General features: G+C 46.9%; 2 protein-coding genes across 7 annotated transcripts in view; one reads left to right on the top strand and one right to left on the bottom strand.

Moving 5' to 3' along the window:
• Window positions 1-26,078, bottom strand: part of LOC135898901 (diuretic hormone class 2-like) — a 362,476-nt gene that overhangs the window by 240,073 nt on the left and 96,325 nt on the right. The window lies entirely within an intron of this gene.
• The window catches only part of LOC135898900 (uncharacterized), a 233,951-nt gene that overhangs the window by 115,032 nt on the left and 92,841 nt on the right, over window positions 1-26,078 (top strand). For 3 of the 5 annotated variants that reach the window (XM_070535701.1, XM_070535700.1, XM_065428117.2), the window contains 2 exons: window positions 10,070-10,164; window positions 10,832-10,896. The exons of the other annotated variants lie outside the window; for them this stretch is intronic. The gene's annotated coding sequence lies outside the window, so the exon portion shown is untranslated. The remainder of the gene's footprint in view (window positions 1-10,069; window positions 10,165-10,831; window positions 10,897-26,078) is intronic. 5 annotated transcript variants of the gene reach the window in all.

Below are 26,078 nucleotides of genomic sequence, written 5' to 3' on the forward strand. Positions count from 1 at the left end.
ACAAATCAGGCTGGTTAGAGATGATACTAGCCAAGATTTTTAAATGAGCGTAGTGCATATTCGCAACGGCACACGCCACCACACCACACTACATATAACGCCATATTATGCACTGGTCAATAACTATTAATAACGGAATACGAGACAGCCACCCAAACGTAGCAAATTGCTACAAAGGAAACCCATGCGCGTTCCTCGAAAGAAAAACCTCGCAGTTGAAGAAAAATTCGTCCTTGTCCGGGACTCGAACCCGGGACCACCGCATTTCCGGGGCAGCAGCTCTACCATCTCAGCAAACCAGGCGGCTAGCAGATGGCAGGGCGTCTGCCGATTGTGTGTCCACTTTTATTTTTTATGTTTATTAGTGACCTACCTACTATTCTTGCTAAGACCAAGTGCATACTTTACGCTAATGACACGAACATCTTTACATCCGGTAAATCAATTGCCCCACTCTCGTGTAACCTTAACACCAAGTTAAACAATATTACTCTATGATGCCAAAATAATCGTCTGCACATTAATCCCACTAAAACAACATTTATGGTGTTCCATTCCCAACAAAATTCAATCGACGCCCCACCTTCTGTTCACATTGGTGTTTATGTCATACAGGTTTCGAACGAAGCGAGGTTCCTCGGTGCCATCTTACATGCTGAACTAAAATTTCGTGGACACGCCCGGTAACTTGTGAGAAAGATTGTATTTGGCTTCCACATTATCGTCAAGACAAGAACTTATTTTGCAGCTCTATTGTAGGATCTTTGTATTTTGCTTATATTCATAGCCATCTTGCATATTGTGTATCGTCATGGGCCAGTACGTATTCTACGCATATTGAACGTCAGCAGCGACTTGAGAATCAAGCTATGAGAATAATGACTTTCAGTCCATTTGATTTAATTTAATTGCGGGGTTTAGCGTGCCAAAACCACTTTTTTTATTATGAGGCACCATTTGATTTATCCTGCAGGTCACTGTTTCCTAAAGTTAACATTCTCCCGTTACGACAATTATTCCGTCAGAAACTATCCATAATTGCATATAGGCTCATCACACACGACATCTCCATTGAATGTATTGATCCAGAACACATTACTAACAACAACAGTACCCGGTTTTGCCTGCGCAATAATATTTTACCTGCCGTAAGGATGAACTACGGCAAATTCACGGGCCTCTTCTCTGGCATAGCAATATGGAATTCCTTACCTTTCGAAACAACATCATCACACAACATTAATACTTTCTCCGCACGCAGAAACAAATAATTCATTCAGGAATTAACTAACTCATCTTAATTTCTTAATGAACTCTCAATATCTAGGCCATTTTGCTGCACACCTTTTGTTTTTGTATAAGTAAATAATATTACTGATAATGAAACGAGTTTGGTCTCTCATGTCGGGTTGATTATTTTTGTTAATATTGGTTGTTATTCTGCTTTTTCACACGCTTTCGATTATTTTTCATGTTTTTCAATAATTAGCATTACCATTCACTTATGTATCCGATTTTCTGTTATAGATAATCAACTTGCCTAATTATTATTATTGTTCACGTGACCGTACTTCTTTGCTGTCTTTGTACAATAACCCTATTTATGTTATCATAAGAGGTCCCCCTGCTAGTTTCTTTTTTCAAAACTCTATGACCTCCTGCTGTAATACTATTACCATGTAACTCCAACATGACTGTTACAGTAAACTTGACTTGACTATTTAGTGGTTGCGGACACTGCGAGCACAGATAGTTCATCAAATACACGTGCAGGATCACTTGCCATCGTGTTGGAGGCAGTTGTTGCAGATTCAGATGTAATACCGCACCAAGCAACTGACAGTACCGATTCGTCCACATGAAGATGACAATGCGTGTTACAACTGCTTTTTGGTATCCGACGCCGCAACGCGTTAGAGCTGCACGAGGAGGAGGAGGCAAAGGAGAGGAAAGACAGGGAGGTTAGCCAGTGTAAGTACCGGCTGGCTTTCCTGTGCTGGGGAAAGGGGTAAAGGGAATAAAAGGAGAAAGAAGAAGAAGAGGGAAAAAAAAGAAAATTCACACAGTAACGCGAAACTACGCTCTACAACGTTCAAAGGCGGTCGCACAATTCGCATGTCCTTAAAAACTTCAACAAAGCCCCTAAGGCATTGAGTGCCGAAGCCCGTCTGGATCAATGTCGTAGAGCTTTTCCTCTGTAAAGGGGCGACTGTCCAGTTTTGCGAGAGCAGTCACGAGCACTGTTTTTCCCACTGCGTAACGGGGACAGTCACAAAGGAGGTGTTCAATCGTCTCCTCACAGCCGCAGGTGTCACAAGTAGGGCTGTCGGCCATTCCAATGCGGAATGAATATGACTTCGTGAATGCCACGCCGAGCCACAGGCGGCACAGAAGTGTTGCTTCCGCTCGTGGCAACCTTGGTGGTAGGCGGAGTTGCAGACGTGGATCCAATTTGTGGAGACGTGCGTTCGTGAATTCACTGGTGTTCCACAGATTCTGTGTAAGCTGTGCTCCTATACTGTTTATGGGGTGGCGTCGACTCCCAAATGTTTTCGCCAAAATTTCACCGACGATTACGATACTCTCTGAAGCAAAATTTGAGCGCAGCTCTTATACGTGTTTTCATTAAGCGATATATTGGCTGGCGGGGACAATCTGTCTCGGGGTGGCGCCACCGCCTCGCTAATCGGGAGATCGCGAAGGCAGCACGTGGGTGACGCATGGGTGCAATCCAGAGCAGCAGCCGCAGACAGACCTCCGCTCATGCAGCACTTTGTTTTGACGCGCACGCCGTATGCCTTATCGACGGCGTCTGAACAGACGACGCGCGCTACTCTGGTGCTAGCTCGGAGCGATCGTCCCCGCCGAAAGCCCCATACACACTAGCGGTAAAACGTGCGCGGCGCGTCACCGGCGTTAAAACGCAGTTGCGGCAGAGCGGTCACACGAACTGGCGGCAAGTCGCTGCAACAGTCACGTGACAGCACAAAACTCTCGCCTCCTCCCTGTAGATGCGAAATGTCGCGTGATCTCTTTCGTCTGTTTACAGGTCGGCGCTGTGTTTACGTTCTTCGTCCTTCGTTCTTAACGCGAGTCATGGCTTATGAAGATGAAGACGTCATTACCACTGATCATAATCATGTTGGTGTGAACTCTTCTGTTGCGGCGTCGCCGCGTTCCAATGTCAATGAGAATGAGGTACTGGGTTTCGCCTCCACGCCCTTGTATTCCGGGCCCATCTTGTCGTGCAGAATCGTATATGTCGCAGTGTTTCCAGAAACGTCTCGATTTAGGCTCATCATTGTAAAAAAAACAAACTCAAACCATGACACTTGAAACAAGCGCGAACGAGACCAAACCAAGAAAACCAAACATGTGCGAGCAAGAGCTGACGCCCGCAGACGTTAGCACGAAATGAGCGGTCTGGCTAAGGGCAGATGCGAGTACGCATCAAGCGGCTGGGCGCGTCCGCATGACACCAGTTCTCCGCACGCACGTCACTGAAGGGGCAACTCTCATTGGTCTCTGCTGTTCGCTGCTCGCGACTTTCATCCCTCGCTCCGCGTTCGCTCTTTCATCATTCGCTGTTGTGCTCATTTGCTCGGTTACGCCGACGCTCGCCGCACGAACGGGCAGAGCTGCGCCCTAAAGACAGATATTTAAAGTCCCGTCCTAAATCTTGTTAGGCAAGGTTCTTAGACAGGTAGCGGTTATAACCGGCGCGAAGGAGGAGTTTTGATATGAGGAGTTTTGTTGATTTAGCGTAGCTTCTGCCCTCGGTCACTCGCCGAGACGGCTGCTGCTTATAGCAGCAGTCACAGCTGACGCGGGGTCAGTACACGCGATTTAATCGTCCATGCGCGGCTGTCCCGAGGAAGCGCGATCGCATCTCTCGGGAGGGGTCTCTCTTTCGCCAAGCGGCGACTGATTAAGAGCATTTCGCTTGGAGCGAGCACCAAGTACCTTGACCTCGGACTTGGCCATCGCGCGGGTCGGGCCAGGTGGCCGACACGTGGGGCCCGTCGTGATCACGACCATGGAGGCCAAGTCAACGGAAGCGTATGATAAGATTGTGAAGAATCGAGCAATGTCTGATTCCCTAGCCGTTTGATAATTGACAGGTCTAGCTAGGCGTTTACCGTGTGCTCCGCTCGGAAGCGTACATTGAAATGCACACAGGCGGCTACTAGTGCCCGTGCGCACAACGCTCCTGCCGGCAGCGGTGATCGGAACGCAGCGCATGCTCCACTGCCGAAATGATTGAACGTAGTGAGAGAGAGAGAGAGAGAGAGAGAAGCAAAGGAAAGACAGGAAGGTTAACCAGAGATTATCTCTGGTTGGCTACCTGTACCGGGGGAGGGGCAAGGGGATGCAATAGGTGAGAAAAAAAGAAGGATAAAAAAAGGAAAAAAAAACTAAGCACACTGAACGTAACATTACGGTGCGCCCACTTAGCTTCGTTGTCATTGGCAGGTGGGCCTTCACTCGCGTCTGTGAGAAGCGTGCCTATCAAAAACGCGAAATCAGCGTGTGTATATATATATATATATATATATATATATATATATATATATATATATATATATATACTATTTTCCCACGTGCTTGTATTCCTTGAACTACCGGATCCTTCAATTATATATATATATATATATATATATATATATATATATATATATATATATATATATATATATATATATATATATATATATATATATATATATATATATATATATATCGTTTTTTTGTTTCTTCTTTACTTTATGTCTCTCTTGATAGATCGCACACGGTGGGGTTGATAGTGGGCGTGCGAGACGCGAAGGTGCTCCAGATGAGGGCAAGCCACTCGTCGACGCCTGTTTACTCTCCACTCACAGATCCTCGCGGACCCATTCATGCGCGCCGTTATATGACCCTCGAGGGCGTCGCTTGATAGCGGCTGCTGAGGTGACGTCGCGGCTTCCCTCCGGCAGATCCTCGTGTAGTATGCGCGCATTGATAGCGAAGCGCGCCTTTAGGCCAGACCTATATGGTCTACTTCAGGCCGGTTTATTTCGCAACTCCAAATAACTTTGTTGTTCTTCTTCTTCCTCGTCACGCTTCGTTTTTACAAAAGTTGTGAGAACGCGAATATTTTGGCCCAAACTTCCACAGCTATAAGGCAGCGAGACACCCCCAGTGATCGATTTTTGTCGTCACCGAGAACATTTGTGTGAATGAAATGCGCGTAATAAACTACAATGAGAATGGATTTGCCGGCTAACCCGAATTTTAAGGAACGACCCACATGTATGAACGGACGGTGCATGCTTCTATAAATGTATGAAAAAAAAATGCCTTGTTTCGTTCCAAGAGTATGCGGGTAAGAGGGCCTGCAGCAGGAGCTGCATCTCAGGGCAGTGCAGATTGCAGATGGGTTGTGTGAGATACGAGATTTTTTGTGTAGACGCCTTGTGCTTTTGGAATAAACCCTAGTTCCTATTCGTACTTTCTGCTTTTCTGTCTGAAGCTTGCCTACCAGGCCCTAAAATTATCATGCTTATTTTTGTATAACATGGTGGTCGAAGTCGTCTTTTTGAATCTATACTGTTGCTTTCCATAGCTGCTGATTCTACAGGAGACCAACACTGCATATTTTCGCTGCAGCATCGATCACGCAAGCACCGGCGACGTAAAAAGTTTGCGGAGTTCAGGACATGCAGAATACTATTTTTATGAGTTTCGGCACATAGCCTGGAAATAGGAAATGCAGCCTGCAGAATAGTGTGGAGAGAGAGAAAGAGAAAACATCCTTCCATGAGCCTAAAGATGGCTTGATTTGCAGGAGTGATTCCCTCTCCACGGGACTCCAAGCGCCGTCTTGGCTGCAACCGCCCTCTCAACCAATGTGATCTGGTCCGAGATGCGGGAGCTTCACAGCAGCGTCTCCCACAGGTTTTGAGGGTGGGAAGTAGGGGGTAGAGGAGGCAAGATTGGGTTTTCTTTGAAATCTAGGACAATGTGCTGGAGGACTCCTAGCCGTTCGCAGTACTTACATTGTTCGTCATATAGAGTAGGGAATATGAGATGAAGCCTCCTTGGGTGCGGGAACGTGTTGGTTTGCAACATTCCGAGTGCTGTCTCTTCCGTCTTCGTGAGCTGTGGATGCGGTGCTGGAAGCGTTCTGCGAATGAGTCTGTAGTGCTGGGTGATTGCTTGATACGTTGTCAGTCTAGTGAGCTCTTCTGTGTCCTCAGGAGCCTGGTCGATAAGTTCTCGGGCCTTGGAGTGGGCGAATTCATTGCCCTCCAGAGAGGTGTGAGCTGTTGTCCACACTATTTTAACATTTCTTTTTGCAGTTTGGCTGTTAGTATGTTTTGAGTCATTTGTGCCACCCAGCCTGACGTGAAGCTCCTGCACGTTCCTTGGTAATCGGCTATAGTGACTGCTTCTGTAGTCTGTGTGAGGGATAATGCCACGGCTAGTTCATCTGCTTCCTGTGTTGTTGCCTCTGGTATGGTGGAGCTGACGAGGACATCAATTTTTGTCGTCACCATGACGGCTATGGCTCTTCTTTGCTGCATCTGCGTAGACCTGATAGACTGATACATGTCCCTGCGTAGCAGGGACGTGTATCTCCTCCTTTAATTGAATTAGCACGTCCTGGGTCCCGATATGTCGTTTCCCATGACGCCGGAGTGACTTGGCAGCCACTGAAACGTCACGCGGCTTCCTTTCTCCTGTGTTGTATGAAGTAGGCATCTAATATCTAATACGAGCTGTTCGAATGGCCGGCGACGCTGAGCTGATAGCAAAGATTGGAGGGCTGCCTTTGAGTCGCTGAAGATTGACCATTGTCCAGGTGGCTCCCTATTGACGAAACAAAGTGCAGCGCGAAGAGCAGCTAGTTCCGCAGATGTCGATGTCATTGGGTGGTCAGTCCTAAAGCTGATGGTAATAGTTCTTGCTGGGACAACCACAGTACCGGACGAACACTGTATGTTTGTGGAACCATCAGTATAAATATGTTCACAGTCCGCATACCTCTCGTGCAGAAGAAGCAGAGACAGTTGTTTCAGCACAGGCGACAACAGCTCAGACTTTTTCCCGATTCCTGGTACATTGAGATGGACTGTGGGGCTGATAAGACACCAAGGGGGTATCGATGGTTTAGATGCAGCGGTGAAGCCCGAGGGAAGTTTGTCGTTGTACTTGACAATAGTTTTAGAGAATGATGATTGGTGACTGTCTGAAGGTAGTGTGGCAATGTGGTGATAGGGGGCAGGTCCAAAATGTCTGATGTGCGTTCTCAGGGTTTCCACCGTAATGTGAGTTCGCGCTGGATAGTCCTGAGCAATCGCAATAGTTGCCTCTGTTGACGTGCATCTGGGCAAACCAAGGCAAACTCTGAGTGCTTGAGCTTGTACTGCCTGCAAAACACGAATCTTTGTCTTGCAGGTGTTGTTCAGTACAGGTAGTCTATATCTTAAATATCCGAGAAAGAGAGTTCTGTAGAGTTTCAGCATTGCGTCTACTGACATCCCCGACGTTTTTCCTGTCAAGTATTTGAACAATTGGAAAGTTGCTGTCAGGCTCCGTTTCATGTAAGCCACGCGCGGGCTCTAGCAGAGGTCTCGGTCGATAATTACGCCAAGAAATCTGTGGGTTCTGACATAGGAAATGTTCCGCCCATTGATTGAGATGACATAAGGCGTCATCGGTTTGCGAGTAAATGCCACTAGTGTGCATTTTTCTGGTGATATGCTGAGACCTTGTTTACACAAGTAGCTCGCTGTCAAAGTCAGGAGAAAGGACACCATGTGACGTTTCAGTGGCTGCCAAGTCACTGCGGCGTCACTGGAAATGAAGACGCCGATAATGCCGCTCGGGCAGCTCTTGAGGACGCACAAGAAGAGGCCATACCGCTTTCACGATCCGACGCAGCTAGCAGACTTCGAGTGCTTGCACATGAGATCACGCTATCTCTAGAGTGCACACCAAACAGCCAGACCACCCAGAGCAACCGTCAATACCACCTGCCCTCTTTGATGCATCTCTATATGCCAACTGGACTGCGTCGAAGAGAGGCGACCCTGCTTTATCGCTCATGGCTGGGGGTGGCTTTCACCAAATCTTACTCCTTCCGCATTGGAATGGCCGACAACGATCTCTGTAATGCCTGCCTTTGCGAGGAGACGCTGGAACATGTTCTGTGCGACTGTCCTGACTATAACGTTCAGCGACAGTCCCTGGCATCTGTTCTAGCGCGCCTTGACAGTAGACCATTGTCGCTCGACACGATTTTCACATGCCGCCGACAGAAGATATCGCAGGTGAAGGCGACAAAGGCACTACTTCGGTTTTTGAAAGAGACGGGATTGGACAAGCGGCTGTGAGAGTGACGTCGCGTACCATGCCAGAATGATGGACTCCAACGGACCATGTGTGTGTGCTGTGATATGTGCTCTCTCTCCCTCTCCCCCTTCCCCATCTTTAATCTCCCCCATCCCTCTCCCATGTGTAGGGTAGCAAACCGGTTAAGCCATACTGGTTAACCTCCCTACCTTTCCTTCTCCACTTTTTCCTTCCTTCCTTCCTTCGCTGTCAAAGTAGCCACTCTTTGAAGCCGCGCATGTATCTGAAGACGTGTGACGGCCGAAGTCCAGACACATATGTTGAAATTTTGATTGTAGTTGGCAAATATTCAGCAAGTCCAACAAGAGCGAGGTTGAATAGTGTCGGGATGAGAGCACCGCTTTGAGGAACACCCCTGCTGGTATAGCGTCGCGTAGCTGGGCCATTGTCAGTTAACACATAGAATGACCTTGCAGATAGGTAACTTGCAATCCACAAAAAGACTCGACCACCTAGGCCAACCATTGCAAGAGCGTCGAGAATGGCCTCATGTAATACGTTATCGTATGCCCCTTTCACATCTAAGAATAAAGCTGCAGATAAACGCTTACGGGACCTTTCGTGCTGGACATATGAAACGCGATAAACTACATGGCCGCCTGGAATGGTACCTTGAACACTGCAAGATTTACCCGAATTCCATTGCTGGTTTCCGACATGACCGCTCTTCCATCGGCAATGTAGTTGATCTCGTTTCATATGTCCAGCTTGTTTAGCAAAGTTTTCGGTTATGCCCTTGCCTCTTCCTTCTTCTAGTGATGCTGTGGCGGGCCTCCCATAGTTTCAGGAGCTTCAGGTCCACGTTGAGGGGTGTTACACGTTGTGACGATGATCTGGGTGCGGGTCTTTAGGACTGGAATAATTTCTTTAGTCCAATCGTCGTATGAAGCACACGAATGCCTCCCGCGTGACTTTCGGGCTTTCGGGAAGTGATCCCAGTTGGTGATGTGGGCTGACCCGACATGGGCCTTGTAGCTTCTGCCAATGATGCTGAGCTGGATGAGGTCGTGGTCGAAGCCCAGGTTAGTTTGGGTGTTTGGCCACGATACATCGATTAAGGCCGAACAACAGTGTGAACGAACTACACGGCTGTTAATTCAGTTAGGAATTGCGGACAAAACTGAGCAAAAATTCAGCGTTCTCGAGGAATCCGGGTCTCACAAGTGTCTTGTGCTCTTAGTACTATGAGAGAAAGACGTAAATAGCATTTGACAAAACAAGCGTTAAAAGAAATTAATACGTTATCGTACAAACTAAATACGCGCCTTGTGCACCCTCATTCCGCTCACAGCTGAAGTGGAACGATATGCCAAGGCGCCGCCGGCTTTCGAGTTCGTTTCATCTAAAAAAGAAGCAGCGCAAAATAAAACTTCGTTTTAGGACAAGTATATAACATGATGGCTATTTAATAAGTTTCAGCCGTCAGTGACCTATGGAGAAGATGAGGTGAAGGGAGAGGATGAGATGACCTATGGAGAGGAGCTGAAAGATGAACACTCATCTTTCAGCTCCTTTTATAATTTTGCTATAATACTTCTTACTGTGGTTGCAGCGTCGTATAGGGCTCGTTTACCGCCTCGACAGAAGGAAGTTCTAGTAACACATTTTTGTTGTTGTTGATTCAAATTTTTGTCGAGATACAGTTTATAAGCGCTGTGAACAATGTGCGCAGGGGCGTTCGACAAACGGTGGGCAGTTATGAGAATTCTCGGCCTCTGTGTCAACGGCTGACGGCAATTCGAGAAGAGCATCGCTGCAACAAAGAAGGTAGGGGTTGGGCTACATTCTACGCAATTCGCATAAATTCCAAGTCTTCTTAGGTCACCCTAGAAAGCATAGAAGGCGCAAAAGGGGCTCGCGCAACGAAGCTAGCCGACAGGTCACAATGTGGCGCGTTTCGGCTCGCTGACAGGTTGAACGAACAGTTTCATAACAACTTCGAGAAGCGTCAGTGGACAGCCTGCAGCTGACAGGAGGGAACGGGGTCAACTGCGGGCTTTCCTCTCCCATAAGCTAGCTACCGACGGACCGCACGCACTTTCGGAGTGGTACCACTTCACACCTGTCCTTTAATTTAGCCGAGAGCACTTCACTGGCGGTCAGGACGCCCACACGGCAGCTGCTTGGAGTGGCATGGCGCGCCGCTGCCGACGAGCTGCTACTGCAAGCAGGGGCACTGCCGTTTATTCGAACCACTCTTCCGTAGCGTCACATGACGCTGCCGGCTACGTAACACGCATCCAATGGACGACCGCTACCGATAGCGGGCAACGAGTTCGGGTGGATGACGCGGCCCACGATAACAGCGACGTCATACCGTCTTGATTTTGATTGGTTATTCGAGATCCTTTAGTGAAGTGGATATAATAATGACCGGCGGTCGTGGAGTGGTATAAAAGGGCAATGTACGACAGTCCTCGCCACGAATTTGCAGGACGATAACTCCCGGCCCAGGCGTCCTTCTACCTGCGTCGCTGCTCTCTCCGGCTCACGCTAGAGGTAATCCAGTTCCTCTTGCCTTTAAGTTCTCATATTTCTATGACTCCTCCGATTTCGTCATGTTGTGGAGTGTTCCACCGCACATTTGGAAGTGGTAGTAGTACATTCCTCGTTTTTGATGATGTGGGAAAATATTAGCATGGTATGGTGTCTCGGAAGAAATGCTGCCTTGGCAATTTGGCGCATTGCTATTAACACAGCCGCGTTCTAATGTACAGTAAACGTATACGCAAGCGGTAGTGATTACATTTCGTTGCGCTCCTTGTGTTTCGAGTTCCTGCCAAATCCGCTCTATTCTTAAGCCGGCTCAATCGGCTCAAAATGTTCAAAAATATCTTCACTGTTGACGAGCAAGTGAGGCGGTAAAAATGTATTACGCGATTGCTTTATGACACAAGTTTCAACTAAAGCAAAGCGAATATCTTGTTATCGTCACAGTTTCAAAAAAGTCGCAGCTTCGCCCGACAGGCGATGCATCGATTGCGATTGCAAATTAGTGGACACCTATATGAAGTAAGCATGGTAGTGTTAAAGGACGTATAAACTTGAAACATAGGGATATTATACTCGCCAACAACTTTCTGTGGCTATGAAGGGAAAGCTGTGGGCGGTTGGCTGCTGCACAAGTGTTACCGCACCAAGTAGTCCGGCATCATTTGACAGTGTTTTTGGTTGCTCGGAGCGGACGCTGAATCCACGCAGTTTCCACGTGCGACGGGTTCGCTTTTCGCCAGACGCTGAAGGGAAAAGCCCCAAAATAAGTAAACCTTTACACTCAGTGGTGTCTTCTGTCTTACTTAACTGTTGCTAATAACGCGTTCACATTTTGTCTACCCCAACCTATACTCACTGTGCTCTCACTTGTGCGCGATTGGCCTTTGTAGCTTTCCCTTCATAACCACAGAAAGTTGTCCACGAGTACAACTAAATTAGCAAGAATGGTGTCACGCGTCCACAGGCCAACGTGAATACACCACACCCGATCACAGCGGAAACTCGCTGTTGAAACGCGGGAGTGAGAAAGCGCGCCAGCAGCAGCGACTGAATTGACCTTCGTGTTGCGTCTCGCATCAACGCCAACTACGCCTTGAAAATAGCGCAGCGTGGGCTCTGTATTTTGGAAGCCACCTGCGACGGGTACAGTGACCCAGCCTTACGCGCGCGGCCGCCTGGGCCGCCCGGAGTAGAACGACCCCCCCCCCTCCCTTCCCTCCCCTCTCCCCGAAGCCCTCCGCGCGACGGAAGGCGGCGCGCTTCCTCTCCGCTTTCCGCCGTTGCGTGCGCGAGATTGAGCCATGATCGCTGGCTTACCCTCGCACGCTTTCACTCGCACATACAGGAAACGGCGCGCGGTGACGATTTTATCACCCGTGGATTTTATACGGAACCTCACGGCTATGCCGAAGGCAGAAATGCGCCTGAAGTGCCCATAAAATTGCTATCGCAATAAAACGACTAGAAACTCATAAGGCTCTTTATTGCACATCCCAAATCGCTATTCCTTTATCTGTTAACAGCTGACTGGATAACACGGCGCGGGTAAAATATTCTAGCACGCTGAATCACGTCTGAGAGAAACTTGCACGCCTATGAAAAACGCTAGAAGTGTAACCAATTGTGTCTCTCCATAGTTACATGCTTTTATTTTTGCTCACTGCTTGCCTAACTTACTGCATACTGAGTTTACTGCGAGCTCATGAAACGCTGTGTGCACTAAAATGAATGTAACTTTTAAAATCACACTCTCCTGACACCATTGTGACACTTGAAAGTAAGGTACAGGCATAATACGTCACCAAACTATTGCAAAGATGTAATAATCAGGAAGTGCTGAGTGTTTACAGTCAACAGCTGCAACACAGCATACAAATCGTCTACATCGAACTTGGTCCCTGTTAACCGATCGGGCGTTGTAGACTCCAATTACTGTTTTAAAAAGGTGTAATGCAATACCATACAAAAAAGGAGGCAAATTTGTTGTCAAAGGTGTGTCTGTCAAAAGCCAAATTGCAACTCACGATATTCTTGTCCACACAGCGATATTAGTCTAGGTGTACGCTGTGGCTCTAACGCTAAAGAATTGTATCCGCGGCACATTAATCAATCTGAACCTCCACGAATGGCCGGTTTCGTGCGACAGATGTAAACCGAAACTCCTATACTCGCGGGCACAGAGTAATGGTTTTTCCGAAGGTCTACGCGAGAAGTGCGCAGTCGCTGGAAGGCGTTTCCAAATACGCCTGCTCTTTGTTCTGTGTATTTTGCGAACTACATCCTAGGGTTTGCATTATCGTTTTTTGTTTCCTTTTACCAGTAAAACAAGTATGTTCGCTCTCTACCTTCTTTTTCTCAACAGAATGTTTTGTTGTGTCCTCCTAAAGAAAAAAGAAAGAGAAAGATACGTATTGCTGACTCGCTTTTTCATTTTCTATTCTTTTTTGGTATTGTATTTCACTAAGCTTGAATTCCACAAATGGTACGCAGAGTTTCGTTTGAAACTCTGCGTAGCATTTGAGTTTGCATTCGCGAGAAGCGTCTAGTACCACTTTATAACCCGACTCTCCGCTGGCACGTTGCTCATGTTCCTTAACGAATCAAGAAAATAAAAAAAAAATATGTTTCTTCATACGAGCCCCCTTATGATGGTCACATTTCAGAGCTTACAAACACGTCACGGACGGCACCAAAAGGAACCGCAGTACTTCGGGGCTTCCAAATAAATGCTAAACACAGAAGATATGGTGACTGCAGTCTTAAGGGCAGCTTGCGCGCATTTGACCACCGGGAATGCTCCATCGCGCATTCATAGCATCGGTCACAATAATCGCTATTCAGGAAGCGTTTACAAAGGACAAGAACTTCCCCTGTACTGCGGCGCTTGGATTTCCTGCGCGCGCGAAAGCCGGCCGGGCATCCCGGAGCTCAACGAAGAACAGAGCTCAACGATGCAACGACGCTTCTCTCGCTCTCCGTTTTGCCAGCGAGACGTGCGCCATTATCATAGCGCGCGTCTCATCTGCATAATGCTGGCTCGTTTCCTGTCGACGACGAATGCGCACGAGCAACGAAAAACTGAAAGTTCAGAACAGCTGCAAGCGCGCATGCAGAACTCGCATTACTTTCCGCGCGCATCCATGCATTGCGTCGTCGTATTGCTTCGGAGTTTTCTATGTCTTGCAGCTGGCTGAAAACGAAGTAAAAGAAACTGCAGTGGCGTGCTCGGAGAACCGTACCGATACGTTCTGCTTGGAGCGTTCGTCCCGAGAGCTGTGTACGTTGAGATTGAAAGAGCAGCGAGGCCACTGTTTCTGCGAATCATTCGATTCGAAAGCAACGTCGTCTTTTAGCCACCTCGCTTTCTGTATTGCCGTTTACAGTCAGCGACAGTCTTCCCAGTAGAAGGAGGAGGAGAAAGAGAAGAAGGAGGAAAGAACGAGAGAAGGCAGGGATATAATCAGAAATGTGTCTGGTTGGCTACCCCACTCTGGGGGACGGGAAACAATCTTTTCAGAGGACTCTATAAAGCAGCGAGGTGGGAAGCGCCACGGATACCTTTAGGCTTTCTGTAGGGCACGGAGCTTGAGGTCTAACTCCTAATGTCACGGATTCCCACTGTGGAGAGTAGCGCGTGATTCGATCGTCTGCTGCAGAAATTGAGAGAGAAAACCGCCTCTATACCAAATCTGCACTCACAGACACGCACACATGAGGCACTTTAAATTCTAAACCACCCTTCTGCTTCACCTAAAGTAACTCTAGTGCCATTGCGATGAAGACTGAGGACATGCACGTTGCCCTTGCACGTTACTTAAGCCACGCTTGTCCGCTTATACAGTCGTTCACGACAAGCGGCAAGCTTGAGTGAAAAAAGTCGTAGCCAGTGACCAAGCCTTGAAGGGGCCCAGGACGTAGGCTCCCGGTTAATGTTTACTTTCCGCGGCGCTATCAGACACCACGGTCGTGTCAACAAGCGTCGTCGTCACGGCATCAGTGGCCGAGGCACGTACGGCGAGAATTCGTGCGGAAGAAACGGAATTTCCTGACACTGCGGGCGGTCTAGGTCGCCGCGAAATTGGTCTCCCTTTCTCGCTTCCTCTCTCCTCTCCACCTTTTCCGGGAGTCGCTCTCCTGGGAGTAAAATGTTCGCGATGACGGCCAGACGACGCGAAGATCGCTTTCTGTAGGACCAGGCTTTGAAAAAGCAACGCGAAAGACAAACGATGTTGTGTTGATGGGGCTTATACTCCGCTACCACTAGAGTGCAGACGCCTGACGTCGTCGTCTGCACGCGCGTCTTCTGCCTGTCAAGAGACCGGCTCCGCCTGTTGAGGGAAACGGACCCGGAAAATGTCGGAAAGAGACAGAGGGAAACATGAACGTGCTCGATTTAGATTGGTGACGACACGATCGTGAGACACTGCACGGGATGTAAACATCAACGTTTCTGGGCCCATTTTTAGAGCCACTGGCGTTTATAAATATATAGCTCTTATCTGAGACGACGAGGACGTTAAGAAATTTACGCATCCGCTTCAGACGCCTTCAATGCGCTGTTGTAAATTAGCGTGGGCACTGAAAAAAAAAAGATGGAGCTGGCTAGACGGCAGCTCCCCTTAGCACGTGTCCTTTCACCTTCTATAGTGTCGTCGCCAGCTTAGTCTCAAGCGCACTCTTTAACGAAGTTCCTAGAGCCAGAGTTCGCCTGGTAGATTCCACTCTCGTACCACATTAGTTTTCAACATACTACAGCTTGTGGGTAGACCCGGGTCCAAACTTCGGCTTGCTGGCCCCGGCTAGTCCTTCACTCCCGTTTAGCTTCTTCCCTGGCCACAACGTCGCTGCTGCAATTCTCCTCCAGCGCTCCACACGGCAGCAGTTCCAACATGTGTTAGATGTTACATTTGAAGATGCGCATTTGGAACGGCTGCTTTAGTAACAACGGTAACTGTCGTATGCCGATCTTCTAAGAAGATTATGTCCATGGTTAACAGTCCCGATGTGCAGCAGTCACGTTGCCGTTGAAACCCGATGCAACTGCTTTGACCTCAGCCTGAATGAACATAGGCTTTCTTTTTTCCTGACTTCCGAAACGACACTCAAGCGACCAAGTCACAAATGAGCGGATAGCGGCATGCCCGAAGATGAACTACTAAAACTGGTTGAACACATGCGCATACTGGGGTGGATATAGCGATGCCAGCGTTGCATCACGCCCTTTTTGTGTGCTGGACCTCTTACTGTCATGCTTGAGCGAAATCAAATACTCGCCAGCGGGGCACTCGAGATGCTATCAAAAGCAGATTTATGATAGGGTACATAAACCTATAATTCTCCCAGCCTAGGGAGCCTCTAGCAAATAGCGTCTCCCCACTACCCATGCGCTGAACGCGATTGGGTTCCCAATCATCCTTAACTCAATATTCCGAACATAACTTGTGTGCCCCTAAGCTTCACGTCAACTAACATCGCCGCACCTATCCAAGCGACGGCTCTCGCATGGCACCAAAGCTGCCCTGATTTCTGAGCAACCTTTAACGCGTTCGTAGGAAACATGTGCTGTTGTAGGCCATCACTTTCTCTCATCTACACATATATGACAAATATTGAACGATAAATCGCCGTTCTTTTTCAGATCTCTTAATAATACGAGAGCACACGAACCTGAACAGGGACGATTTCAAATGGTGTGCGCTAATCTGGAATACCCACTTTACAAACGCCTGAAAGACAAATTGTCTAACTAGGCTTTGCCTCCTCTTCAATTATCACCTTTCTGAGATGGTCTTAAACGTTTAACAAGTGTAGGTATTGTAATAATTTACTATTTTGTTTCTCAAGCAGGGTTCCTAGAGGTTCCTTCTGCGCACAAAAGGGCACTTCAATTGAGCAGCGCTAACGTGAGCCAGGAACCTAATAAAACCGGTATTCGCGCCGGCTACTCAGGGAAATAAAATCGGTCCCTAGTAGAAGCACACTATAGGCACGGGGCCCCTATTGTAAACCTCCCTCATGTGTAACTTGTGCAATGTGTAACTGTGGGCTTTCTGGGTCATAGCCACAGGGGAGATTTTCAAAGAAAACATGCGCCAATTATTTAGCGAAAGGTTTGTACATACTCTATCAGGTTTAAACAATGTGACCATGGGCTCAATCTGTGTCCGATGAGAACGCAGCAGCTGTAAGCCGTGTTTCCTTGAGTATACGGTAAACACGGGAGCGAACGATCGTTTTCAGTTGCGTCAGCTATCACTCACTATCGGCGTTGAGCTCATTACGTCAATTTCCTTCGCTGCGCGCCAATGAGCTTCCTCTTATATTTGCAATCTAATGGCAGACAAGCAAGCACGAGCAATCTGCCAGAACACTGATCCCCGCGTATGTGCATCCTTCCCGTGTGAATAGAATTCAGGCTTATATAGGGTGTTTCACGTAACTTGAACTAAGGATTTAAGAAAAGTGATTAACCACAGCTGAATGAAACCAACGGCATATGGTTTGCCGTCATGTTGCGCTCCTCCGTGTATTTTTATGTTCCGGTTATTTAATTAATTAACTAACATCAAATATGCAAAATATGTAATATTCAATTTAGGGCCTAGTGCGTCTTGTTACGTTGTACAAGAGATTCAGAAACAACCGATCCAATTTTGGGGGGGCAACGTACGGGCTGCGTGGTGACCTTTTCCGGCGTTTAAAGAAATCCCGCGAAAGAGGAAACAAAACCACGTGACTACGCTCATGCGCTATCGTATTGCAGCGCTCTCAACCACGCTTCCTGCGAAACTGGCAAAGTGAGCGGCGAAGTGATCGGCCGCGGCTCTAGGCATCGGCTTGCCAGTGCGTCAGCGTCTTCGACGGTGGCACACGGTAAGGGAACGCCGTCGTCCCTGATAAGCGATAGGCTCGAAGCACGGTTGAGAGCACTGCAATACGATAGCGTACGAGCGCATTCACGTGGTTTTATTTCATATTTAGCGGGCTTTCTTTAAATGCCGAAAAAAAGCCCCGCGCAGCATCTGCGCTGTCACCAAAAAAATGTATCGGTCGTTTCTGAACCCCCTCTACAGCGTAAAGAAACGCACTTGGCCCTAAAGTGAGTATTTTTAATAATTGTTCTCAGAGATTTAATAATTGCTCTTGTTAATTAACTAATTAGGCGGAATATAAAAGGATACTTGGAGGAGCGCCACATGTCGGCAAACCATGTGTCGTTGGTTTCACCCAGCTGCGGATAAACACACTTTCAAACAATTGGTTCAAGTTTCGTGAAACACCCTGTACATCCAGGATCTACGAATACTAAACAGAGTTATTGGCGCCTAAGACGCTGCTGAGGACGATGCACGCAAAGAAAGGAACGTACACGTGAAGCTTACGCAAGCTTTCTCACGAACGTTCTGCCCTCGTTCCCTCAAAGGGCAGGCCTAAAGAAAGAAATAATAGTAATAATGCACTGACGTAAGCGTAGGGCAAATTCACATCAATGCGAGGGCATCCAGTGAACGCGTGGCTATGCTGGTCCCGTTACAACATAAACTTATCCTTATTCATGTCAAGTTTGAAAGGCCCGCATGTTACATGCTCAGTGCAACGGCGAGCCATGCCTTTGATGGCTTTTACACAGCGAGGAAGTTGCGAAACAGCCTATTCCTAAAGGAAACACTATGATATTTGTGTAATGCTGCAGCTCATGAAACTGAAATGACCTTAAAGCAAATGCTGACACTTCTCTCAAGCCATCGGTGCAAGTGGACCACGGGGAACTTCCGTTTGAAAGCACGAGCATTTCATCCTGACGCGTATTAGGTGCCGTTGTTTTCAGGTCGTTCTCTATTACTGCTCGCTTCACCTATCAGTACGGTTCTTCCTTTCGCGTTTGCGTACGTGAAATAATAAAAGTAAATAATTTTCGACAACACAAGAAATATTAATGGTGTTTCGCCCAGGGACTTCTAAGGCGTTATATATATAAGTGTGTGTGCTCAGTTTAGAGGCCACACCTTCACTTCTCTTATCTTTTTTCTCTTCTTTCCGCTTCCCCCAGGGCACGGTAGTCGACCGGGCTCTGTCCTGGTTAACCTCCCTATCTCACCTTGCGTCTCTGTTTCACTCATTCACTCACAACCTCACTCACTCACACTCAAGGTCACGATCTGCCAGTTTTCTAAGAGGGAAAGCAAAATCCTTTTCTGGCTAAACTCTGATATCGAGGACCACGAACTTCTGAACAACCCATCATATACCGTTTATAGGCAAGATTGGACCGGTCGTCGGGGGGGTGGGGTCTTGGTATTTGTCAAACAATGGCTAGACTCTTCTCGCTTATCTACTGAAAGCCACCACGAGATCCTTTGTCTCAAGATAGTACTGCCGACAAGCACTACTATACTGATTTCTTGTTACCGTCCCCCTGATTGTGACATTACATTTACAAACGAACTTAATTCCATCATATCGAATCTATTCTCCCGTTTTCCTTGTGCTAATCTCGTGCTATGCGGCGACTTCAACTTCCCGGACATTGACTGGGAAAGCTGCAAGGCTTCAACTCGCGCGTCTAAAGATTTCCTAGAAGCAGTTCTTACGTACAATCTTAGCCAAGTAGTTACCAGACCTACTCGCAGTAATAACATTCTTGATTTAGTACTTACTACCAATAATGAACTAATAAATTCATTACAGTATGTTAAAGGTGTTAGCGATCACAACATCTTGTTTTTTAACATAACTATTGAACTTCCTACCCGCCAGCCGTCTACTAAATACATCCAAGATTACAATAAAGCAAACTTTACAGAAATTAACAATGAGCTAGAATCATTTTTGTAGACTTCCATCAATCAGCCCCTTCCAGAACAGTTGATCAAAACTGGTTACTCTATAAACATAAACTTTTGTCTCTTCTTGATGCCCATGTTCCTCTTGTACGTATTCGCGGGGATGCCGGCAGACCCTGGTATTCGAACAACCTTAAACTATCTAGGAGAAAAAAAGCGCATTTTCCGCGAACTCAAATGACGCAACAATCCGAAAAAATGGGAAAGATACTTGACGGTATTGTGGGAATACACAAGTTTGCTGAGACAATCTAAACGCAAATATTTCCACCAGGATCTGTTGAGCATTCTGCGTGTCAACCCTCGTAAATTCTGGAACTCATTATCACTTAAACGTACTTCATGTCATAGTATCGCATTAATCAACTCGGACGGGTCTCCTGTTTCAGTGAATCAGCGTCCCGATGTCAAGAACTCTTATTTTTGCTCGGTTTTCACTAACGAACCTCCCACTGATATTCCTACGTTGCCATCTACTCACTTTTCGGAAATGCCGGCTGTTAATATAAATACTCAAGGAATCTCCAATTTAATCGATAACCTTAAACTTTCCAGTGCGCCTGGCCCAGATGGCATAATGGCCAAAGCTTTAAAGGGAACCAAATATCAGTCTAGCCGCTTCTTGAAATTGATTTTCACTCAATCTATTGCGTCTTCCATTATTCCGAATGATTGGAAAATTAGCAGTATTGTACCTGTGTACAAATCTGGTAGTCGTTCTAGTCCATGTAACTACCGCCCTATTTCCCTAACTTGCATACGTTGTAAAATTCTAGAGCATATATTGTACTCCAGCATTGCATCTCATTTAGACAAGCACTCTTTTTTCTTTCCTAATCAACATGGATTTAGACGAGGCCACTCATGTGAAACGCAGCTGTTCGAATTCACCACAGACCTTCACCTCCACCTTGACTCCCGTTTCCAAACCGACGTTATCTATCTCGACTTCGCGAAGGCGTTTGATCGTGTCGCCCATCTACGTCTTAATGCGAAACTTGCTTGCTTAATCTCGACCCACTTGTATTGTCCTGGATTGAATGTTTTCTCACAAACCGCTCACAACACACTGTCATCGATAACCTTAAGTCGACTAGTAGACCAGTCTTGTCAGGTGTACCACAGGGCTCTGTGCTCGGACCTCTTTTGTTCCTAATTTTTATAAATGACCTCCCTAATAGCATTCTTTCATCAATTCGGTTATTCGCTGATGACTGAGTCTTGTATCGGCGCATATCCTCCCGTAATGACCAACTAATACTCCAGGAAGACCTAAACAAAATAGCAAATTGGTGCTCTATTTGGCTCATGTCCCTCAACGTTTCCAAGTGCAAGTACATGTGTGTAACTCGCAAGCGGGACATCATTAATCACCAGTACTTTCTTAATTCCACACCCTTGACTAAAGTTGACTCTTACCGTTATCTAAGCGTTACTATCACTAATCAGCTGACGTGGTCTGCACACATAACTCAACTCATAAATGACTGTTCTAAATCACTTGGCCTACTCAAAAGATCGATTTTTCTGTCTCCTGTTCCCGTACGCAAGCTCGCCTATGAAACATTCATTCGGACTAAACTTGAATACGCCTCAGCTATTTGGAACCCTCACCAGTCCTATCTTACTAACTCGCTCGAAGCAATGCAGAATCGCGCAGCACGTTTTATCGCTTCAAACTATGACTGGCATACAAGTATAAGCGGCATTAAATCATCCCTTAGCATCCCTAGTCTAGCATTTCGTAGGAAGATTTCACAACTTTCCCTTTTCCACAAACTCTATTACAATTTCCCTCATCTCAGGAACACTCTCTTACTTCCGCCCAACCGCTCTTCTAGGTGTCTCTTTAACAACCTGAGCCTACAACGTCTCCATGGTTCCTCAAATGCCTTCAACAACTCTTTCTTACCCAGTGCTATTGAATTGTGGAACGCGCTACCCAACAGCATAGTAAATGAAAGTAATCCAGATAAATTTAGACACCTCTTGTCATGTTTTCTAAACCCTTAACCTACCAGTACTACGCTGTTACTCTAACGTCTAAGTTCTTTTTTTTTTTACCACTTTTCTGTTATATTGCCGGTTGTGTTGCCATTTCTACTTCCGGTTCGTACCTTACTTTTTTTTTTCTTGCCCGTCGTCTACTAGCATGCACACTAAATTTTGTTTGCCGTTGTAATAATGAGTTAACCATTGTATAATGATGACCATAGTGTTTCTTGATGCGTTTGCCCCCCCCCCCATTATGTAATACCCTGAAAAGGGTCCTTAAGGGTCAATAAATTATGATGATGATGATGATGATGATGATGATGATGAAGAAGCATCTGAGCAGTCTGCTTACTCAACTCGTTCTCGCCTAACATTCCGTCTATAAGTCCGAAGGTTGAGTTATTCTTTAATTATAATTGCATAAATGTGTCGCTCAGCCAGCCTTCAAAGGAATGACGTCATTTTTTCACCACAATGGCGCCAAGTCTCTTTTGCGCGCTTCCGCTAAGCTTGTGCAAGCTAGTCGTGCAAATTAGCGTCATCTAGCCAACGCGCCGTATGCAAATAAGCAATAAAAGGTCTTGTATCGCAAATATGATTCTTCTAAAGGAAGCTCTCAGTAACTCATGTGGACCAAGCTTTCTTAAAAATAAGACAAGTCGATGTGGAGGAACATAACGACATGTATAAAACGCATGCGGCAAGGATTTGAATACAGCGCATCCCACCAGCCCGTACTACAAACAGCTTCCGAGCCAGAGATCCAAAGCTGATGGTGTTTAGGAGTACTTTGTGAGAGTGCGTTCAAAGAGCAGAAGCCACCCTCCATTGTCGCATCCGCACGAGACCAGCGTAAACTCCAGCGTGGCAGTTCAACACGAGACTTTGCGCGTCATCGTAGTTTGTGCTGTCGACTTCTTGATGACATCAACTGTTATTTATTAGAGTGCCCTGAATTCGATGCAGAATGTGAAGTGTTGATAGGTGGACTGAAGCGCGCACACACGCAAGCGCGAGTGAGAATTCGTTTCCGCGAGGACAGTGGATATTTAGGAGCGAAGTGCTCCGGCTCCTTCTAAATGTCCTCCCTGCTGCAGAGCTAGAGAGCCAATGGTGAACCATGGGGACCTAAGTGGTATGGGTGGCGTGTAGCCTTGACGCCCATGTCCACGTCCATCCTCATCACTGGTATTCCTTTGCGTTAATGTTTAGGGGATTTACGTGCCAGAACCACGGTCTGATTACAATTGAATTCGGGGTTTTACGTGCCAAAGCGATGATCTGATTATGAGGCACGTCGTAGTGGAAGACTCCGGATTAATTTTGACCACCTGGGGTTCCTTAACTTACATCCAATGCACGTCACCACGGGCGTTCTTGCCTTTCACCCCCGTTTAAATGTGGCCGCAGCGGACGGGGATTTGATCCCGCGACGTCGTGCTTAGCAGCGTAACGCCAGAAGCCACTAAGCAACCACGCCAGGTCACTATCTGATTATAAGACACGCTGTAGCGGGGCAGTCAAAACCAATTTTTGACCACCAGCGGTTCTTGAACGTGCACCTTAAATCGAAGTAACACGAGGGTTTTGCATTTCGCCTCCAGCGAAGCGCGTCCGCCGTAGCCCATAAGCTTAGCTCCATAAGCTTAGACCTCGAGCTTAGCCGCGCAGCGTCATAGCCACTAACCTACCGCGGCAGGTCTTCTTCGCGTTACAATATGTAGTGGTTATGTTGCCGCATATTATGTGACGGGCTTCAGACCCTACCGCTCTTGACAAGCATTTTCGCAAGCTAGGGGTCGGCTTGCAGCAAACAAAGTTTCTCCTCCTCGTTAGCATCCGCGTAAGCGAATAACATGACTGCGTAGAAATGTTTATTCAGTAGTTATTAACATCTCTGCAGCATTCTCATTAGCCACTCGCGCATTTGTCCGCTTAACAATATCCACGAGCCAAGAGGCAGTTTATATATAGCAGCAAGTTACTGCATGTCTCTGTCCTGAACTGAACGCAGCGTGTACACGTCTCACAAATTTCGAGTAACAGAAACTGATTGTAAAAGAGCAATATCCTTTTGGAGCCTTGATTCTGTCAGTGTCGTGATGTAGCTATAGTATGTTCTCTAACGAGCTACTAATTTGTATACAAGTAAGTAGAAAAAAAGACTTTTTAGGGCTTAATCATGCCTTAGGATTAGGCTTTGGTCTCTTTCGTGAATTACTTAAGTAGGCGATCCGTTTTTCTTGAAGAGAAGTACGTTCGGCTCAAGGTGCGAATCAAGGTATCCCATTCATAATTAAAGCGCCATCTCTTGTGACGTTAAGACAGCAAAGCACCGCTGCAAGCGGGCTTAATAGGTAGAACTTAAAAGTCTATTTAATCAACGACGACACAGACCTAATGCCCCAGGCAACATTCTTGGTCGCTAGCTGCTGAATTAGTTACCACAATAAACGCGCTTATCGATAATAATTAGATTATCTAGCCACTGAAAATAGCTCAATATCTTATTTATTTTATGCTCACGGCGCCCACCAAATAAATCTGCAGGACTGCATTGCTTATCTCTGAATTTTTGGTGCTTTCCCCACGAAAAAGGCGCAAAGCATTCCAAAGTCTCATCTTTTTTTTAGGCTCACACTTCTTTATAGGAACGGCTACTGTAGTCGTGCTTGGGAAAAATACAACTGATGATGGTGTGCTAAACAATCTGCGTAACCTTCAGTATACTCAAAGAAGAACGTATTCTGATGGTTATTTTAGAGGATAAGTAGCTGACTAATAAATAAATAAGCAAGATAATACTATACGTCACGTACAAACACCTTCAATGACGTAAAGGTCATGTCTGGCCGGAGAAGATATTGCAGTGTACAAAAAAGAGTATAGAGTCGTAAACTTATAAAAACAAGAGGGCTACCATGTTTGCAGACGGGAAACTTCCGGAACACTTAAACTTGGAAAATATCGCTGTACACTGGGACACAACCAATAAAACAAGTACGACAAACAGGGTGCTTTTGCAACTTTATCACGAATTACCGACTCGCCCGAGTACACACCCTGTTCCAAAGCAGGTTGCGCTGCCAAGCCATGCGCAGCGGAAAGTATATGGACCTTTTATGCTTTAATTCTTTACTTGTGAAAAGTGCTCACAGCGTACCGATCCTATTTCTTTCCAAAGAAACGGCCAGGTAAGTAGTGTTACATGTGACACCAGTGTGGCGACCAGTACAGAGCACGTGAATAGTGGTACGAACAGAAAAGGCGTGCTTATATTTACGTACGTGTCACTTGGTTAGCGAATTGAATTTGATTAACAAGACAGAAGATCTGTTCTGTTCATATCCCTTGGCCCGTACGTAGTTTGCATTTTTCTTTCTTCCCTCATTTTTTTTGTACGATTGTCTTTGCACCAGCGCTGCTCTCGCCGAGCTACTTCGGGCTTCCCCTTGCTTTAATTTTAATTAGCTTTTGTGATCAAAAATTGTTTAACGAAGGAAGGGAAGCGCGTATTCCTACTATTTCACCGATGCACGCATATTGCAGCAGAGACCTTAAATTGAAGTTTCCTTCGCCCGAGCTCCGAACTCGGCAGAAAAAAATACTATTTCTTTCTTCTGCGCTTGTCATTCTTTCACCCTTCATAACCAGTACGTTAGACCACTCCACCAACTCCATTCGGCTCTTCTCGGAAACGCAAAATGCTTCGTGACCCTCATACGACCTTGAACGGAGTCGGGCCAGCCGGCGATTAGTTCAAGTTCAGGGCACTCTCCTTCCCGATTTAAAGAGAGAAAGAAGGGGGGGAAATGGCCTAGGACGGGAACTGGCCGGCGCTTTTAAAAAAATCTCGCCATTCTTGTCTCAAGACGAGTGCGGAGGGAAGGACAGACAACGCTTCGCACCGCTGTCTCAGAATCGTGGCCGACAGCGGCTACAGCGGTGCACGTCCTCGCCAGCAGAGAGAGAAAGATGAGCAAAGAAAAAAAAAGAGGGGGGACAGACCGCGACAAGACGCGGGCGGGATGCGCGGACGCAGTGCATCGGTCCGACTCTTCGGCGCCTCGATGCCGCGCAGCCGACAAGGACGAGCCAACGCAATTAACATGCGGCGCGCGTGACGCGCTCACAATTCCATTTAACCGGCGCGACGACCAGACGCAAATCCCGATGACGAACCAAAGTGAGACCGACGGCCGGCCGCCTACACCGCAGGAAGGAGGGCGCAAGCGGCCCCGGCCAAGATGGTCGACGACTGCCACCCTCGATGCTCACAACAAGCAGACGATACGTTTTGCTGTGCGTCAATCGTTGTTTTGCGTCTCAGGCAGCGAGTGGGGGAAGAGG

Source organism: Dermacentor albipictus, chromosome 3, assembly GCF_038994185.2.
Source record: "Dermacentor albipictus isolate Rhodes 1998 colony chromosome 3, USDA_Dalb.pri_finalv2, whole genome shotgun sequence".
In the NCBI taxonomy this organism is placed as follows: Eukaryota; Metazoa; Arthropoda; class Arachnida; order Ixodida; family Ixodidae; genus Dermacentor; species Dermacentor albipictus.